The sequence below is a fragment of the Schistocerca americana genome, chromosome 4, assembly GCF_021461395.2.
Source record: "Schistocerca americana isolate TAMUIC-IGC-003095 chromosome 4, iqSchAmer2.1, whole genome shotgun sequence".
NCBI lineage: Eukaryota > Metazoa > Arthropoda > Insecta > Orthoptera > Acrididae > Schistocerca > Schistocerca americana.
In genome coordinates, this window is record NC_060122.1 from 323,967,099 (window position 1) to 323,987,995 (window position 20,897).

The window sequence follows — 20,897 nt, forward strand, 5'->3', positions numbered from 1 at the left end:
TTCCAAATATTGCACCTTGTAATTTAATCTTACGTAAGGGAAGTGTGGGACAATCGTTCGATTTGTTGCATTTGCTAAAGGCTGTTTCACTAATTACTGAAATGGGACTGCCAGAGTCAAGTACTGCCGTAAGTTTTACGTCATTTACTGTAATGTGAATCATAGGATATGCAATGTTCTTATGTTTTACGTCATGTTCCTGGAGTAAGATGTCCCTAAAGTCTTCCATTTATACGTAATTACTAGCTACGGCAGCTGCGTCGTCAGTTTCATACATACGTTTGTGGCTGCCAGCGGTATGGGTCATTGCCTATTGTCTCTTTGTTAGCGCGCGTCGTTATTGGCATTTGGAGACCTAACTTCTACACATTCACCTTGTCGAGAGGGCCCTGCTCTGTTTGAATCCCGCCAGTTCTGATGCAATTCAAGTCTGTCGTTACGATCATATCGACTGTCGTCATGTCCGTAGATTCCATAGTTTCTTTCTTGTCAGTCACGTGGTGGAGAATTTCTCCCTGAATCGTAACTGCGCGCTGGACCATTGCTTCTAAAGTTATTCTGCCTGCCTTGATAATATTTATTTTGGTTCCCATATTGTCTGTTTCTCTGATTGTCTCTGTGATAGTCATTATTGCGGAGAGGTGATCTTTCCCTGTAATTATTACTACTCTGCCAACGGTTGTCATACGGGTGGTGTCTGTTTTGGTCACGATTTGTGTTGTGAGAATAGCCTTGTCGTGTCCAGTCATTATTTCTTTCATCGCGGATTTGCGACGGATGTGACCTGTAATTGTTGTGTTCCTGTTTTCGCGTTCTGCGATTGTCAGTGTCAATTTATAATTCTTGTAAGAGTCCCTGAAAAGCTTCAATGTCGTCTTTGCAACGTCCTGCCAAAATAATATGTCGTAAATGTTCAGGCAATTTGTTTAAGCAAATGCGGATGAGTTCTGAGGGGCTGTAAGGGTTTGACAGGTACTGATTCTTGTGCAACATGTCTTCAAAATATTTCACAAGACTGGAAAATTCAGATTGTTCGAAATGTTTCATCATTATGATGCTATGTCTTACTCGGTCTTGTGTAGCTTGAGACCAATATGCTGAGAGGAAGGCATGATAAAATTCCCCTTCACTGTGACAATCGTGAATGACCGATCGCATTCTTACAGCTAGTTCATTTTCTAAATAGCCACACATAAATTCTAATCTGTGCTCTAATGACCAGTTGGGAGGAAAACAATGAGAGAATTGATGAAGCCACGCTTGTGGACGAATGTCGTTGCCCGAATTTTACGTGTAGTAATAAACAGCTTATAGTCAAAATCATCATGTCGGCGAGTCGCATGTCGGTCATTGTTACGTCGTTTCGGCGGTTCCATCTCAAAATTCGGTGAACATTGCCAATTTCTTTCATAATTTCCGAAGTACACCGTGTTATTATTTTGTGGCTGTTCCGTTTTTTTTATGTCCCTCTTCCCGTATTGGAGCGCGAGTGTCCTCTGAAATACGTAATTCTTGTATTACCTGTGTCAGGTGATCTTGTACTTCCCGGATTTCTCTTTGGTGTTGCGCATTAATTTGATTCTGATTTTGTTTGAATTTCCTAATTTGTTCGCACTCTTCTGTGTCATTAAAGACTACCGGTTTTGTGTCATTCAGATTATCATTTACCTTCGTAGATAAATTATTTAGCATCTACTGTGTCCTTTAAGTTTTCCTGAGTTTTTGCAAGTTGCGTAACCGAATCGGTAGATGCAACTGAGTAAATTTTAGCTTACAAGGTCTCATGATTTTCATGAACAATAGTTTGCAGTTCTTTTATGGCTGCTTCGTGTTTCTGTAATGCATTTTCATGGCGCGAAAAAATAGGTTGAAAATGCTCACAAATTTGTGTTTTTACGTCATTACAGACTTTTTGACGTTTCAATTCAATGTTAAGTAACTCAGTAGTTAAATCTTCACGTGTTTGTTCAAGTGTGATGTCTAACTTTTGAAGCTTTTGCTGTGTTTGTCTCTGATTTTGTTCCATTTGTTGCATTAATTGCAATAATAATGTATTAGTGTCTGGAATCTGTTTCTCTATGCTTTTTGGCAGTGCATTTTCACCGGCAACATTCACATTTTGACAAGCAGAAAATGTGTCTTGATTCATTTGAGAAAACGGTGAGGATCCAAAACCTGAGTCTACAGTATTTGCAATATTGTGTTCTGTCATTTCCGATTCCTGAGGCGAGCTGTTGCTGACCGATCGATCGATAATGCTTCCCTGTTCACTACTTGTTTCACTGTCTACACCATTATTTGCCGCCCGTTCCATTTCCCTATGCACTATTACCAAATTACTACTTTGAATGTCTGTTAATTCATTACACAGTGGTGCTGATAAGCTACGCTCGTCGTCACTATTATTTCTCAGTTTACTTTGGAGCCTAGTGTTACGTTTTTCACACGCCATTATTGTCACAATATTTCACACGATAACACAGAAAAGCACAATTAGAAGATAAAAAAAGGAACACATTAACATAGCACTGAAAATAATATCTAGTTAATTGCAAGCGCAGCTGCGAAATACTTGGTGCAAATCTACATGTATGCCACAACTATTTTACTGTACAACAATGAAAGACTGCAACTACAAAGGAGATTTTCTCTACAATTACGCGCTAGCAATAAACAAAAGATACACTAATAACACAAACTACAAGAAAAAATCAGAAGATTCCAGTGAGGTATCCTCGGCTAAGGGTCGACATATGTAACGTCCCCTTTGAACAGTTATACACGACTGTGCTTAAACTGACACACAATATTTTTAGCGCAACGCAATCTGACTTTCAGAGATCCCTACAAAAGAATGGCCCTGACTAACATTAACCTATACGTTTCACAAATCACTTACCTCACAAAAATCTTCGTTACTCGAACTACTGCAATACAGCGAGCGCCACTACTGCCAGCTAAATAAAATATTCAAACTACTGAAGGCACTAACTACTGATAGGCACAGTTTGCAAAAGAAAGATTTTGATAGAGAACAAACAATGTGTTTACTTTAATAGTCATAATATATATATAGCAATTGATGACATCCATTCTTACAAATGTACTGTTTCTGATGGACACACCTCCAGATTATCCATTCTCAAAATCCGCCGTCTCACTTCCCCACATCCACCACTGCTGGCGGCTCACCTCCAACTGCGCAACGCTACGCGCTGTTAACATCCAGCTGCCCAACACTACAATAGCCATCAACAATGCAAACCAGCCACAGACTGCACACAGCACAGCCAGTGATTTTCATACAGAGCGCTACGTGGCGTTACCAATATAAAAACCTAAACAGCCTACTTACAGTATGCTGCTTGCGCCCTTGGTATTTGGTCCGCTATGCGTTATTTTGTTTCCGAGGTCCATTACTTTCCCTACTAAGGTATGAGAACTCAACCACTTTTCCCATTAAGTGGTTCCCCATTGTTTTGCTCCTCCTCAATAACGTCATGTCACTCTCACAATCTGTTCAGCGAACTGTTCATTCGATTGAAAGGGTCTTGTGGTTCTTCCTCACTTTCACCATGGAGATAGTAATGTCATCTCCCAATCTTACCACTGTTATACTTTCACCCTTAGGTAGAATTCCAGTTTTGAAACTTTGTTTCATTTCCTTCAGTGACATCTGCTTCTACAGTTTAAGCTGTAAACCACTGTACCGTGCGAAGTATGTGGGGTACCAAACGCTTTTCTCCCTTTTTCCATTATATTTGCGGACGGTGCATAAGATGAATGACAGCCAATAACTCCTCGTAGTCGTTAAAATGTCTCCAACTTTACCCACAGGATCATAAAATCGTATGTAATTTTGAGGAAGTGATCTGTTGCTTGACTAGTGTTGCAAGGTTCATTTCCGCATGGTCTGCCTCCTATGTGGTTTGATACGGCACGTTACGAGTTCTTCAACATTGCCAAACGCTTAACCTTCGAAATACCAATGGCGAAAGAGGATGGGAGGTACTTCGTGCTCATCTTCTGAAAATATCATAATCAAGTGTGGTACACTATATTTTAAAAGTCTGAAAAAAATTATATCGTCTTCGATAATATCTTGTATCAGATTCCGTAACTGTTTTAAAATTTTCACTACAACTAAACCCATAAATTTAGGTCCTAGTACTGAATGTGACTTTTTGTAGATGTATGTTGTGAAAGAAAGTCAGCGAAAATTAACAAAATGTATATATTTTTAAGTATTTTGTACTGGCCACAAAGTAACCATTCCTTTGGTGAAAAACATTACGAAAAATGTATTAGTATTGCATTGTTTTTGTTTACAATTTCAACAAACGTCCTCAGTTATTTGCAGCATGTATTCCAGTCTCTGTTTTCCTCTGCGGTTTTTACCCTCTGCAGCTATCTATACTACCATGGTAATTATACGCTGATGTCTTAACATATGTCCTACCATCCAGTCTCTTCTTCATCTTAATGTTACCCATTTATTCCTTTCCTTGCCCTTATTCGGAGAACGTCCCCATTCCTTACTTTATCAGTAGGACTACACTTAATTTTCAACATTCTTCTGTACCACCACATCTCAAATGCGTCGAGGTTCTCTTCTTTTTTCCACGGTACATGTTTCACTACCTCACAATGGTGTGGTCCAAACCTACATTCTCATGAATTATTTCATCAAATTAAGGCCTATGTCTGATACATTCTCTTGGACAGGAATGCTCTTTTGGCCAATACTGTTCTTTGCTCCGTCCGTCATAGGTTATTTTGCTGAATAGGTAGCACAGTCCCTTAACTTTATGTACTTCATGATCATCAATCTTGATATTAAGTTTTTCGCTGCTCTCATTTCTGCTACTTATCGTTACTTTCGTATTTATTCGATTTACTCTTAATTCATATTCAGTACTCATTAGACTGTTCATTCCATTCAGCAGATCCTTTAGTTCTTCACTTTCACTGAGGATACCAACGACATCAGCTAATCACCCAATGATTTTAGGAGTTCTGATGGAACTTTATTTATTCTTTCTGCTTATTCGAACTTATGTCTTCCAAACCTCTTATAAATTCTGGTTCCAGTACTTAATCCACAACGACTTCTGTTTCTCCTTCTACCACGTCCTCAGACAAGTCTTCCGCCTCATGTAGGCCTTCAGTTTTCACCTATCCGCTCTCTTCTTTTCAGCTAACAGTAGAATTTTCATTAGTCTCTTAATGTTACCACCCTTGCATTTTATTTCAGGAAGATTGTTTTGACTTTTTTGTATAATGAGTCAGTCCTTTCGACAATCATTCTTGTTCGATATCTTCACATTTTTCATGCATCCATTTCACCTTAGCTTCCCTTCAATTCCTAGTTCTCTTATTACTAAGTAACCTGTTTTTCTGTTTTAGGAATTTCCTTCTATCATCGTTCAGCTGAAGTAGTTCTTCTGCTACTCATGGTTTCTTCGGAGTTACCTTCTTTGTAGCAACGGTTTTCCTTCAACCTTCTGTGATTACTCTTTTTGGAGATGTTCATTCCGCTTGAACTACCTACTGATCAATTCCTTATCGCAGTATCTTCAGCCTCAGAGAACCTCAAGCGGATCTCCTCATTCCTTAATTCTTCTGTAACCCACTACTTTGCGCATTGATTCTTACTGTCTAGTCTATTAAACTTCAGCCTGCTCTTCTTCACTACTAAATTGTGATAGAGGTCTGTATCTGTTCCTAGGTAAATTTACAATCCAGCAACTGATTTCGCCTCATACTTATGTATTATAATTGAATTCCTTCCGTAGCTCTCGGCTTTTTCGATGTATACCTCCTCCTTTTGCGAATCTTGAACAGAGTATTCGCTATTTCTACCTGAAATTTACCACAAAACTAAATCAGTCTGTTTCCTCTCGCAATTACACTACCATGCCGACATTCTCCTTCAACATTTTATTCCACTCCTTCCCCTACAACCGCACTGCGATCCCCCATGATTGTTAGATTTTCATGTTCCTTTACTTTCTAAATTATCCGATCAAAATCCTTATATACTTTCTCCTTCTCTTTGTGTTTGGCTTGCGACATCGTCTTGTATGATCTGTTGTTGTGGGAACTGGTTTGGTGTTGAGTCTGTCGAGAATAATCCCATCATTGAACTGTTCATAGCAATACTCATCTGCCCAACCTTCCTATTCATAACGAATCCTACTGCCGTTATAGCATTTCCTGTTGCTGTTGATATTAACCTACACTCATATGATGAGAAATAGGGTCCTCTTTCCATTTTACTTCACTGAGTCCCACTATATGTAGATTAAGCCTTAACATTTTGATTCTGAGATTTCCTATTTTGCTCACGACGTTCAAACTTGTGCCATGTGTCCTCCCCGACTCGCTGGTGATTCTCATGATCACCTCCACTTGGCAGGCGCCTCCCAGAGATCCGAACGGGGAACAAGTAGGAAACCTTTCGCCAATGGAGAGATCATCAGTAAACTTTTTCAACTAAGGCCACATGTGCTGTGGATACACATTGTGTCACTTCCATGCAGTGGTTTCTATCGCCTGCTGCGTCCTCATGCTGTTGATCACTGCTAATTCTTCCGCCTTTAGGAACAGTTTGCCGCCCTAAGGGCAAATGACTGCCGTGAACGTCTGTCCGCTAGTCCGCCGTCTTTGGCAAGGCCGTTGACTGAGTGAGTGTGGCTTCTTACGCCGGAAGTCTTCGGCCGACAGTGGTGATGATTTTTATTCAGAATGTAAGCGGTGGGTGTGTTCGACCCCGGGACGCAAGCCATTTTGATTACAAATAAAATACGCTACCCATAGACCACGGATGCGAGGTGTGTTACTAACATTGTGCTGAGAGCTACTTTCTGGTTCTGTACCCTAGTTATACATCAGTACATATTTAAAAAGTGCGTTGTTAATAAAAGTTAAACATATTCAGCGAAATTATTTTAGTTTTTTTATGCTGAGCACAAATTAATCCCCCCCACCCCCCCTGCCATGGTATTGCGCTTTATGGACTTCTAGGCTTAATTTCAGAGTAACGCTTCAAACCAACGTTCTCAATTACTTGCTAAATGTATTCCAATCTCCGTCTTTTCCTTCGGTTTTTACCCTCTATAGATTCCTTTAGCACAATGGAAGCTATGCCCGAATGTCTTAAAATACGTCCTCTCATTCTGTTGCCTCTTGTTGTCAATGTTTTTCACATGTCTCCCCGCCGATTCTACTGAAAACCTCATTTCTTATCAATTCAGCTAATTTTCGACAATCTTCCGTAGCATAAAATCTCGAACGCTTCCATTCTGAGTTTTGTGATTTTCCTACAGTCCATTATTCACTATCGTACAACTTTGGCTTCAGACATGTGTTCAAATGTATTTTTACTACAATTAAGAACCATGTCTAATACTAGGAGACTAATTTTGGTTAGGAGTGCTTTCGTTGTCTGTGTTAGTCTGACGACATTACTTCTACGGATTTCGCTCCGTCTGCCGCTACAAGCAGCCACAATGGCGCGGGAAAGCCTGATGAAGGTCTGAGGAAAGGACTGAAGACGGTTGCTAACAAATAAAAAATCAGAAAACGCGATCGAGACTGTTTTTATTTGATTTCTAGCATTTTATACCGATTGCTATGCTCCAATTACAATTTTTTTTTAGAAAATTTTGGAGTGTTACTTTTCCTCAGTACTATGAGAATAACTTTGCTGATAAGAATTCGTGAGTCATGCTTCGCTGTCTTAGTCGACTCTATTTCGATATTTCTAGGTACTGGTGCTCAAACCAAGGTTATCTCAACAGCATTGCGTGAATTTACAGCGTTCGTTGACGTTTAAATTGTGTTGCTCATCCTTTCCGACTAAAGCCTGGACTGCACTACCCCCATGCCATGTTATTACTTTTGTGGGTACCTGAATCTAAATGTAAGTTGATTTCGTTATGCAGTATTTGTTGCGTTAGCGTCTTCCGTACCAAGCATCACAACTTGTGGCCAGGCAGGCCAGTCTGCTGCCCGTAAGGTTTCGCTTATAGGACCGGAATAGTGCTGAGATGGCACACCAGCCCAGCGTAGTGGCGATTTCGGTTACCTCATGCAGCACTGCCTCGATCCCTTTACGTGAGTAGAACCGGACTTATGTCTTAATAGAAGGAGCATGAATACTGGCCGTAACACATGAGATGTGCGGTTTTTATTTTCATTACTGTGTAAATTCTGTTTCTTACGCAAATATCGATATGCGTAGCTCACACAGAGCAAAACCGTGCAGCTGAGTAATCCTTGACTATTGCTACAATATCTTTGCGTTGCTACACCGCTCTGCCAGAGAGTACTAGCAAATTTACACACATGCTAAGTTGAGCAGTGTTGAGAAGCAAACGTATTTTGAAGAATGATCACCAAATTTTCTTTTGGTGATATGAGATTGATGGAATTGGAGTGCGAATACTTTCCATGAAATTATGGAGAGAGAAGCTAAGGAGATTATTTGTGAGTTACTCTGGAATGTTGAGAGATGTAGGTGAACACACAAGCACGTAGTATTGTTTTGTGCTATTGAGACTGCAGTAACGACACTAAGATAGTAGAATTGTTGTATGCATTGCTCTGAAAGGAATGTGAGATTCCCGTCGCCTGAAGTTATTTCGTAAAGTCAAGTGATATAAATACTACTGTGTGTATTCAGTTGATTTTCAGAGCATCACTTTGGGGTGTAGAGTTTCATTTCCTATCAGTTAAAATTCCCACCCTTCATTCAGTTTATTATGTACACACACACACACACACACACACACACACACACACACACACACACACACACACACTGCACTTTGTGGTACGGAATTTTTAGTCGTAGTCTGATATTTCTTTGCTGCTGTAAGCTACACACTGCTTTCAACAAATCTGAAAAAATATTTTTCATGATACGAGGTACGTGAAAATACAATTTTTGCCCAGGAATTTGTTAGTAAGTTCGGATGTACTTTTATTTCAGAAGTCTGGTTACATTCAGGGTAGCACTACAATTTTTTTTAGAAACAGTTAGCTTCAACTTCTAGACAGTTTGGAGCAAATCATATTGAGTATTTGTATAAATCAGTGTAGTCAGAGTTTTGCACAGTACGTGAGAAGTTTTAGCAGGCAGTTTTAGGAAGACTTAATATTACTGGTATTTAAAAAAACTTGTAATTTCAAATTGATTGCTTTTACTGGTGGCATACTTCTAAAATGGTATAATGGTGCATACAAAATTTTTACTTGTGGATGATGAAATTGTATATTCCGCCAACCAGCACCAGTTTCCCATCAGACCGACGAGAACGTTGACCGACGGCATAGTTTAGATGCCAGTGACCGATCTAAAAATTACGCAGTTCGCGTAATTACATTGCTCGGATATTGATAGAATTTACCGGTAAAAGAAATCTCAGGAACGATGACATAAAAGTTTCATAAAGTAACACCCGATTGAACACTAGGAGCGTTCGGCTGTGGCCACCAAACAATTCGTTGACAACTCTCTTTCGGTGCAGCCAGAAAAAGTTCTAAAATGTAGCAAAATAATTTGATATGTGGAATTAATGAAAAAGGAAAGTACAGTCTTAATTAAAACACAGCTTTTGTAATTAAATTAGCGTAATTATTTGCCAAATGTTACAGAGCGACACTTACATTTTTGAAACAGCCATCGGAAACAAACGAGAGAGGGCTCATAGCTCCTGTTTTAATTTAATCCAAAAGCAAATTACGGCGACTGCCTTCAACTTGCTTTACAGTTTCGATTCATAAGCATTTCTCTAGAAAATTGTTTAGCTGAACGGCAATAAAATATATTCCTTTCATTAAATCGTGATCTTTTCTCATCACTTTACAGATTTACTTACACAGAAAAAATAAATTCTTAATGTATTGTATCCTTAATTAAAAAATTGCTAGACGGCCATGTGGCTGTGCGGTTCTAGGCGCTTCAGTCTGGAACCGTGTGACAGCTACGGTCGCAGGTTCGAATCCAGCCTCGGCCATGGATGTGTGATGTCCTTAGGTTAGTTAGGTTTAAGTAGTACTAAGTTCTAGGGGACTGATGACCACAGATGTTAGGTCCTATAGTGCTCAGAGCCATATGAACCAAAAAATTGGAGCATATTCTATTAATTATTCAAAAAAGCCCGATAGCCAGTCATTAAAAATTGTAGGCTTTTAACTGGTGGGACCGACGTTAAAGTGTGTTATTGCTCTACAGGAACAGATTAGTTTGACACCCAAGTTGTGAAACAGGCTCCCCATTTGCCTATTTCAGTACTGGCTCATGTAATAATTTTAAAATTGTCTTTCCTGTTTTGTGGGCAGTGCAAATGGCCGAAAATGTTTGGTAAGTTTTCGTACTGCATATTAGTATTAGTTATGTCTAAAAAATAAAGTTACGTAATTATTTTTTAAGTTAGTTTTCTGGCTCATGTCTCACATCCTAGTGCGCAGTGCCACTGCGTCGCTACAGAGCTGGAGCAGGTCACTGCAGGAGCGAAGCAAAATGTTTTGGAAGCGGGACGGTCGGCTCATGTGGTGACCTCTGCCGGCGGTTCCAGGAAACCCGCACCTCAGCTAGATGCCCATCGTAGCTGGAACGCGTGCTAACGGGCGTGGCTGGCCACGCCTCCACTCATGCTTGTTCCATATATATGACGACGGCGGCGGCCGTTGTTACATGAAAATCAAAGCAAAGCAGTATCATCTCTACAAAAATTAGTTCTGTATCGTAGAGCTGCCTTAGGGAAAAATTTTATTCATTATTGTCTTGCATGTGTATTGTTCTTGCGATCCAGGTCTATTTTAGGGAACTTACTTTATCACTAGTTTCTACTTGGCACCACTGTCGACAGATCGTGGCGTGTTTTCAAACTAATTGAGTCGAGGTCTTGACCGCCGAGTTCGTCAACAAACAGTACTCTTTTAGGCTTTTTAGTGATCACCACAGGCATTTCAAGAACATCTCTGCAGAGTCACTGCTTAGAATCGTTAAATTAAAAAAATTTCATTCAGTGTATACCCGCAAAGTTTGTGAGCGGCGACAATTAAGCACGCTTTCACACGATGTTTATTGAAAAAAGGCAGTTTCTTACTTGTCTATTACCTCGCCAGTGCAATAATACCTTCTGTAAGTTCACTAAGTCACTTGTGTGCGGATATATGTGTCAACATGCGTGTACACACCGAAGACAAGTCATGTGCACCGGACTTCTGACTGCGTTGTCTGGCATGCAGTTAACGGTGAGTTTGACATGCGAACTGTTCACTTTATGCAACACTTATTTACTTCATATACTTTGGATCCCAATGTCACTCACTTGAGTGCCATATTGCGACCATTGCCTACCAGTTGACCTCGCCATCTTCATTACAAAAACATTCACAAATAAATGAGTCCTTATTTCTTATCCACACCAGTCTGTTCGTTCCCTGGATAGCATTTACTTCTTGTACAAATTAACTGACATACCGTTGTTTTTACATTTGTCTTTCTTACAAGTGGCATATTTTACACGAATAATGTGTCGCTCGTGTGGTTTGGGTATGTTAAGCCGTGTTTGTTACAATGCATTGCTCGTGGTCTGATGTTCACAAAATTCTTTACTTCCTCTTCTTATATTTCATAGATTGAGTACTGTTACCTAGGTTATCGTCATGTTACCATGTACTCATGAAATAATCCTGTTCTGGATACGGATCGGCAATGAGCAAAACACAATCAAATTAACACATGCCTCCGAAATCGCATGTGGCAAAAATCTAAACTCCTGCTCTGCATAAACTCACATAACTCATGATCTCAGATAATTTAACATATAATGGATCATGCTGATGAAATTGTGCCAGCATACTTTTGCATAGCAATTCTCTGATTCAAAATATAATTCATATCAACTCACATGTAATAGATAAGCAAGAGATTAGCATACACATAAATATTCACATACAAAATAAAATATCAGTCCAGTAGCACCTTATGCTAGCTTCTGATTGACTTGTATGCTAGAAATACTATCTTTCATGCTGCTTAGATACTAATATTTACCGTCTGAGTGTAGTTATTACATGGCCTGTGCATCTTTCTTTCAATAAATGATCAGCTCAGTTTAGTGTCGCCATATATAGCACAAATGGGACCAGAGTACCCACTCTGTTTATATGCAGTTAACTGTCAGTTTTAACTAATTGTCCTATACTTCGTAGTGTTCAGTGTATAAGTGCATCACATATTTGTTCCATAGAAATTAAACTTGAGAAAAAATTGTTTACGACAAGATAACTAGTTACTGCCTCTTGCTCTATATACACTTAGTTTCAGGTAACAGTTCATCTGTTCGTGTTTGTACTAGGCAACAAATTATGCAAAAATAACTTTAGTTCTCATTTGGCCCTTTTTTATCACTTTTCATTATTCTATACTTTAAATGATCTATACAGAAATATCTTCCGTACTAAACTTGTCAAACTTATAGGCTTCATATAACTAATGCTGAAAATATATATTTTTTACTGACAAAATACTCAGGACTCATTTCTATATTTCACAGTTTTGGTGCCATAGCGATACTTTCTCATCACTAATGACAACAAACCTACCTTCATGAAAACAGACAGAATAACTTCCTAACTAGTACTTATATTCAGAAAATACTTAAAACTAAAACATCTTTATTGCTCGTAATGTCAAACAAACGTCAGCAGTTTTATCACCTTCTAGTGATATATATTATATATGTGGTAATATTTATGTCCGTTAGTTTTGGTACACTAGTACACGTTATTCCTTTTGCAATAGATTGTAATAGTATGACAGGTTCAGCATAAAACTTCAAGCAGAGTATAAATTCACCATACACAGTGGTAGTTAAAATAGAAAAGACAAAATACTTCGGCATCTGTGCAAGTATCGTTATTAAACATGTTTCTTCAGACCCTTTTGGTGATAAAGTCCTTTAACTTTCAACTTTCAGCGTCGTCGTAACTGCCGTCTGCTTCACGTCTGCTGTGCAGCGAGCTACCTTAATTTAAGTATTAACAGTATTTTTCTTACTTGTCACTTCTTCTTCCGTGTGTATTTGCTTTTAGGAAGCTTTAATTGTCGGGTGCTATTAATAGTGTTCCATAGATTTCGTGTTTGTTTTGAATACAGTCAGAGAGAGTCCCTTTAGTCAGCCATAGTGCCAGTAGTGCTAGTGTTTGTTTTCAATACAGTCCAGAGACAGGTAGTGCTATTTTCATTGTTTTCTACAAGAAGTGCCTAGCAACCACAGTTTAGTTAATAAACAGCAGCCTTTAGTGAATTAGCAGTCTAGTTAAAGGTTGATTAACTCTCTACAGTAAATTGATTTCTTAGGATGGATAGGATGTGTGACTGCTGTGTACGGACGCAGGAGGAGCTGGCCACTGTTCGCGAACAGCTGAGCTTGTTGCCTCGGAGTGTAGCGGCAGTGGGGAGTCTGGTGCGTCGCAAGGTACACCCCAGGTGTTACATGCTTCACCCACTGTCCCTGCTGTCGAGACATCTTCGCGTGTACTGGGCGCGGTTGGGCCACCCTCTCCCCAAGGGGAGTGGCGGGTTCAGCGGCGTTCGCGGCGCACGAGGCGGAGGGTCAATGTGGAGGCTGGCCGTGTGGCATCGCCCGCTCTGCCTGTGAGTGGACATGTGGCTGCTCCTTCAGCAAGGTCCGAGCAGGCACACGGGGGGAGGGGTTTATTAGTTATTGGGAGCTCCAACGTTAGGCGGGTGATGGAGCCCCTTAGGGAAATAGCGGGAAGGTCGGGGAAGAAGGCCAGTGTTCACTCTGTCTGCTTGCCAGGGGGTCTCATCCGAGATGTGGAGGAGGCTCTGCCGGCGGCGATAGAGAGCACTGGGTGCACCCGACTGCAAATTGTTGCTCATGTCGGCACCAATGACTCCTGCCGTCTGGGTTCAGAGATCATCCTCAGTTCGTACAGGCGGATGGCGAATTGGTGAAGGCGGAAAGCCTCGCTCGCGGGGTGAAATCAGAGCTAACTATTTGTAGTATCGTTCCCAGAACCGATCGCGGTCCTCTGGTTTGGAGCCGAGTGGAAGGCTTAAACCAGAGGCTCAGACGATTCTGCGGAGATCTGGGGTGCAAATTTCTCGACCTCCGCTATCGGGTGGAGAAATGTAGGGTCCCCCTGAATAGGTCAGGCGTGCACTACACGCTGGAAGCGGCTACAAGGGTACCGGAATAAGTGTGGAGTGCACATGGGGGTTTTTTAGGTTAGAGAATCCCCTCCCTAGGCCCGACAAGACGCGTCCTGAGGCGCAGAAAGGTAGGAGTAGGCAAAATGCAACGGGGAATAACAATATTAATGTGCTAATAGTAAACTGCAGGAGCGTCTACAGAAAGGTCCCAGAACTGCTCTCATTAATAAACGGTCACAACGCCCATATAGTACTAGGGACAGAAAGTTGGCTGAAACCAGATGTAAATAGTAATGAAATCCTAAACTCAGATTGGAATGTATACCGCAGAGACAGGCTGGACAGTGAAGGGGGAGGCGTGTTTATAGCGATAAGAAGTGCAATAGTATCGAAGGAAATTGACGGAGATCCGAAATGTGAAATGATTTGGGTGAAGGTCACGGTTAAAGCAGGCTCAGACATGGTAATTGGATGTCTCTATAGGCACCCTGGCTCAGCAGCTGTTGTGGCTGAGCACCTGAAGGATAATTTGGAAAATATTTCGAGTAGATTTCCCCACCATGTTATAGTTCTGGGTGGAGATTTTAATTTGCCGGATATAGACTGGGAGACTCAGACGTTCATAACGGGTGGCAGGGACAAATAATCCAGTGAAATTTTTTTAAGTGCTTTATCTGAAAACTACCTTGAGCAGTTAAACAGGGAACCGACTCGTGGCGATAACATATTAGACCTTCTGATGACAAACAGACCCGAACTATTTGAAAAAGTTAACGCAGAACAGGGAATCAGCGATCATCAAGCGGTTACGGCATCGATGATTTCCGCCGTAAATAGGAATATTAAAAAGGGTAGGAAGATTTTTCTGTTTAGAAAAAGTGACAAAAAGCAGATTTCAGAGTACCTGTTGGCTCAACACAAAAGTTTTGTCTCAAGTACAGATAGTGTTGAGGATCAGTGGACAAAGTTCAGAACCGTCGTACATAATGCGTTAGATGAGTATGTGCCAAGCAAGATCGTAAGAGATGGAAAAGAGCCACCGTGGTACAACAACCGAGTTAGAAAACTGCTGCGGAAGCAAAGGGAACTTCACAGCAAACATAAACATAGCCAAAGCCTTGCAGACAAACAAAAATTACGCGAAGCGAAATGTAGTGTGAGGAGGGCTATGCGAGAGGCGTTCAATGAATTCGAAAGTAAAGTTTTGTGTACTGACTTGGCAGAAAATCCTAAGAAATTTTGGTCTTATGTCAAAGTGGTAGGTGGATCAAAACAAAATGTCCAGACACTCTGTGACCAAAATGGTACTGCAACAGAGGATGACAGACTAAAGGCCGAAATACTAAATGTGTTTTTCCAAAGTTGTTTCACAGAGGAAGATTGCACTGTAGTTCCTTCTCTAGATTGTCGCACAGATGACAGAATGGTAGATATCGAAATAGACGACAGAGGGATAGAGAAACAATTAAAATCGCTCAAAAGAGGAAAGGCCTCTGGACCTGATGGGATACCAGTTCAATTTTACACAGAGTACGCGAAGGAACTTGCCCCCCTTCTTGCAGCGGTGTACCGTAGGTCTCTAGAAGAGGGTATTGTTCGAAAGGATTGGAAAAGGGCACAGTTCATCCCCGTTTTCAAGAAGGGACGTCGAGCAGATGTGCAGAACTATAGACCTATATCTCTAACGTCGATCAGTTGTAGAATTTTGGAACACGTATTGTGTTCGAGTATAATGACTTTTCTGGAGACTAGAAATCTACTCTGTAGGAATCAGCATGGGTTTCGAAAAAGACGGTCAATTGAAACCCAGCTCGCGCTATTCGTCCACGAGACTCAGAGGGCCATAGATACGGGTTCACAGGTAGATGCCGTGTTTCTTGACTTCCGCAAGGCGTTCGATACAGTTCCCCACAGTCGTTTAATGAACAAATTAAGAGCATTTGGACTATCAGACCAATTGTGTGATTGGATTGAGGAGTTCCTAGATAACAGGACGCAGCATGTCATTCTCAATGGAGAGAAGTCTTCCGAAGTAAGAGTGACTTCAGGTGTGCCGCAGGGGAGTGTCATAGGACCGTTGCTATTCACAATATACATAAATGACCTTGTGGATGACATCGGAAGTTCACTGAGGCTTTTTGCGGATGATGCTGTGGTGTATCGAGAAGTTGTAACAATGGAAAATTGTACTGAAATGCAGGAGGATCTGCAGCGAATTGACGCATGGTGCAGGGAATGGCAATTGAATCTCAATGTAGACAAGTGTAATGTGCTGCGAATACACAGAAAGATAGATCCTTTATCATTTAGCTACAAAATAGCAGGTCAGCAACTGGAAGCAGTTAATACCATAAATTATCTGGGAGTACGCATTAGGAGTGATTTAAAATGGAATGATCATGTAACCTTGATCGTCGGTAAAGCAGATGCCAGACTGAGATTCATTGGAAGAATCCTAAGGAAATGCAATATGAAAACAAAGGAAGTAGGTTACAGTACGCTTGTTCGCCCACTGCTTGAATACTGCTCAGCAGTGTGAAATCCGTACGAGATAGGGTTGATAGAAGATATAGAGAAGATCCAACGGAGAGCAGCGCGCTTCGTTACAGGATCATTTAGTAATCGCGAAAGCGTTACGGAGATGATACACTCCTGGAAATTGAAATAAGAACACCGTGAATTCATTGTCCCAGGAAGGGGAAACTTTATTGACACATTCCTGGGGTCAGATACATCACATGATCACACTGACAGAACCACAGGCACATAGACACAGGCAACAGAGCATGCACAATGTCGGCACTAGTACAGTGTATATCCACCTTTCGCAGCAATGCAGGCTGCTATTCTCCCATGGAGACGATCGTAGAGATGCTGGATGTAGTCCTGTGGAACGGCTTGCCATGCCATTTCCACCTGGCGCCTCAGTTGGACCAGCGTTCGTGCTGGACGTGCAGACCGCGTGAGACGACGCTTCATCCAGTCCCAAACATGCTCAATGGGGGACAGATCCGGAGATCTTGCTGGCCAGGGTAGTTGACTTACACCTTCTAGAGCACGTTGGGTGGCACGGGATACATGCGGACGTGCATTGACCTGTTGGAACAGCAAGTTCCCTTGTCGGTCTAGGAATGGTAGAACGATGGGTTCGATGACGGTTTGGATGTACCGTGCACTATTCAGTGTCCCCTCGACGATCACCAGTGGTGTACGGCCAGTGTAGGAGATCGCTCCCCACACCATGATGCCGGGTGTTGGCCCTGTGTGCCTCGGTCGTATGCAGTCCTGATTGTGGCGCTCACCTGCACGGCGCCAAGCACGCATACGACCATCATTGGCACCAAGGCAGAAGCGACTCTCATCGCTGAAGACGACACGTCTCCATTCGTCCCTCCATTCACTCCTGTCGCGACACCACTGGAGGCGGGCTGCACGATGTTGGGGCGTGAGCGGAAGACGGCCTAACGGTGTGCGGGACCGTAGCCTAGCTTCATGGAGACGGTTGCGAATGGTCCTCGCCGATACCCCAGGAGCAACAGTGTCCCTAATTTGCTGGGAAGTGGCGGTGCGGTCCCCTACGGCACTGCGTAGGATCCTACGGTCTTGGCGTGCATCCGTGCGTCGCTGCGGTCCGGTCCCAGGTCGACGGGCACGTGCACCTTCCGCCGACCACTGGCGACAACATCGATGGACTGTGGACACCTCACGCCCCACGTGTTGAGCAATTCGGCGGTACGTCCACCCGGCCTCCCGCATGCCCACTATACGCCCTCGCTCAAACTCCGTCAACTGCACATACGGTTCACGTCCACGCTGTCGCGGCATGCTACCAGTGTTAAAGACTGCGATGGAACTCCGTATGCCGCGGCAAACTGGCTGACACTGACGGCGGCGGTGCACAAATGCTGCGCAGCTAGCGCCATTCGACGGCCAACACCGCGGTTCTTGGTGTGTCCGCTGTGCCGTGCGTGTGATCATTGCTTGTACAGCCCTCTCGCAGTGTCCGGAGCAAGTATGGTGGGTCTGACACACCGGTGTCAATGTGTTCTTTTTTCCATTTCCAGGAGTGTAGATAAACTCCAGTGGAAGACTCTGCAGGAGAGACGCTCAGTAGCTCGGTACGGGCTTTTGTCAAAGTTTCGAGAACATACCTTCACCGAAGAGTCAAGCAGTATATTGCTCCCTCCTACGTATATCTCGCGAAGAGACCATGAGGATAAAACAGAGAGATTAGAGCCCACACAGAGGCATACCGACAATCCTTCTTTCCACGAACAATACGAGAATGGAATAGAAGGGAGAACCGATAGAGGTACTCAAGGTACCCTCCGCCCCACACCGTCAGGTGGCTTGCGGAGTATGGATGTAGATGTAGATGTAGAACGTTTCAGGATAGGCCAGTAGGTAACTTACTTCATGAGGTATACGGACAATCTTACATGGACCAGTGAAAATTAGTTGTCATTTCTTGTTTTTTCTTAATAAAAGAAGATTTATAGTGTTCTCAACAAGATTTTATCTCCAATTTTGAATTCTTACATCTTTCCCAGTTTCTTATTGTAAGCTGTCTTTCTCAAAGCGGCTGCTGAACTAAGAGCAACCAAGGCTTGCCTAATTCTTTCCTCACGTGACAATTTACTCTGTTAACTGGGGAAGAGTATTCACCCATTTCTCTCAGGCGCCTGAAACATGAGCGAGGCTGGTGTTTGCTGTGTGGTAGTGTGCGGCAGGTTGTTTGCTGAAATGGTGAAACGAAAAAAGATGGCTCTGAGCACTACGGGACTTAACAGCTGAGGTCATCAGTCCCCTAGAACTGAGAACTACTTAAGCCTAACTAACCTAATGACATCACATACATCCATGCCCGAGGCAGGATTCGAACCTGCGACTGTAACGGTCGTGCGGTTCCAGACTGAAGCGCCTAGAACCGCTCGGCCACTCCGGCCGGCTGGCGTAACGAATTCAGCGCATTTGGTTATCTTGTGAGGTATATGCGTTGTAATGAAGCGGTTGAATTCGCGAAAAATCCGTTTAGTAGGATTTGATTCTGGGTGAAAATTATTTATTAAAACGTGCTTGATGCCATTGTCTAGCAAAAAAACTTTTCCATTTCCTGCCAGTGAAATTTGGTGCGCTATCGGACAATATGGCATCGTTTTCCGAATCTCGGAATATAATCTTCCTTGACCCGTTTCATTATGGGCGCTGCAGTGGCGGACTTTGTGGCATACAGTCGCACATATTTTGAAAATAAGTCGTACAAGGCGACCAAGTGCTTTACTCCACCTCTTTCCTGTGGATGTGGGCCAGATACGTCGAAAGAAATAATTTCTCCAGGTTTTTGATTCAGTATAGGATGCAGAGCTACTTTGTTAGAAAGCTTAGATGGTTTACTTTCCTGACATAATGTACATGTGCGTAACAAACGATGCACGCGCCGGTGCAAATTTGGAATGTAACAGTACTGGGCGATCCATCGTTTGCATTTCTCGAGGAGGAGGAGGAGGAGATTAGTGTTTAACGTCCCGTCGACAACGAGGTCATTAGAGACGGAGCGCAAGCTCGGGTGAGGGAAGGATGAGGAAGGAAATCGGCCGTGTCATTTCAAAGGAACCATCCCGGCATTTGCCTGAAGCGATTTAGGGAAATCACGGAAAACCTAAATCAGGATGGCCGGAGACGGGATTGAACCGTCGTCCTCCCGAAAGCGAGTCCAGTGTGCTAACCACTGCGCCACCTCGCTCGGTGCATTTCTCGAAACTGTCTCCATGTTACATGTGTGTGCCATGTAACACGTTCTTGAAATCTGTCTGGAATGCAAACACACCAAGAGTCAGTTTCGTTTCTTTGCCTATGAAACAGTACAGTATTGCGCAGTTGGTAGTACTGTGACATGATTAGTGAGCGTGCGCTTTACTTTCGCCCATTTTGTATCTGCGTCCTGTAGTGTGTCTATATTTCTGCACATTTCTAGATAATAGTGTTTATGCAGTGGATCTTTCATTAAAAGTACCCTGAAATGCGCCATTTGTTCTATAAGATCCGAATATTCAGGCAGGTCTTACGGTAGGCTGGATAGAGCATCCCCTACCACATTGTCCTTCCCACTGATATGGACTACTTCAAAATCATACTCCTGTGATAGGAGAGTCCATCTGGCTAGTCGCTGGTGTGAAAACTTACACGTCAGCAGAAAACCCAAGGCCTGATGGTAACAATTCAGTTTGATATGTTCACCATGAATATGGTAGTTGAACATTTTTAAAAGAGCCAAATCACAGCTAATGCCTCTAATTCTGTGGCTGAGTACGATCTCTCACCTTCCGTGAGCACGCGGCTTGCGGAGACAAATCACCTTAATTTCGCGTTTGCCGTCGACGTCGTTTTCCTGAAACAAGCACGACCACAAACCAGAACAGGACGCGTCTGTCACGATGCAGAAATTCTTCTACATGTTCGGGTGGTTCAAGATATTCGCCTTTACCAGTGCCTGTTTAATTCTGTCAAATACCTCCTGACATTTGTTGCACTAGTGCCATACAACATTCTTTTCAACAAGTTCAGCGAATCAGGATCGTTCATAGACTGATAGGCCACGAACTTCCTGAAGAAAGATGCGAAGCCGAGAAATGCCTTTAACTGCTTCTTAGTTGATGGAGACGGGAATTTTGCTAAGGCCTTTAATCTTTTCGGGGTCAGG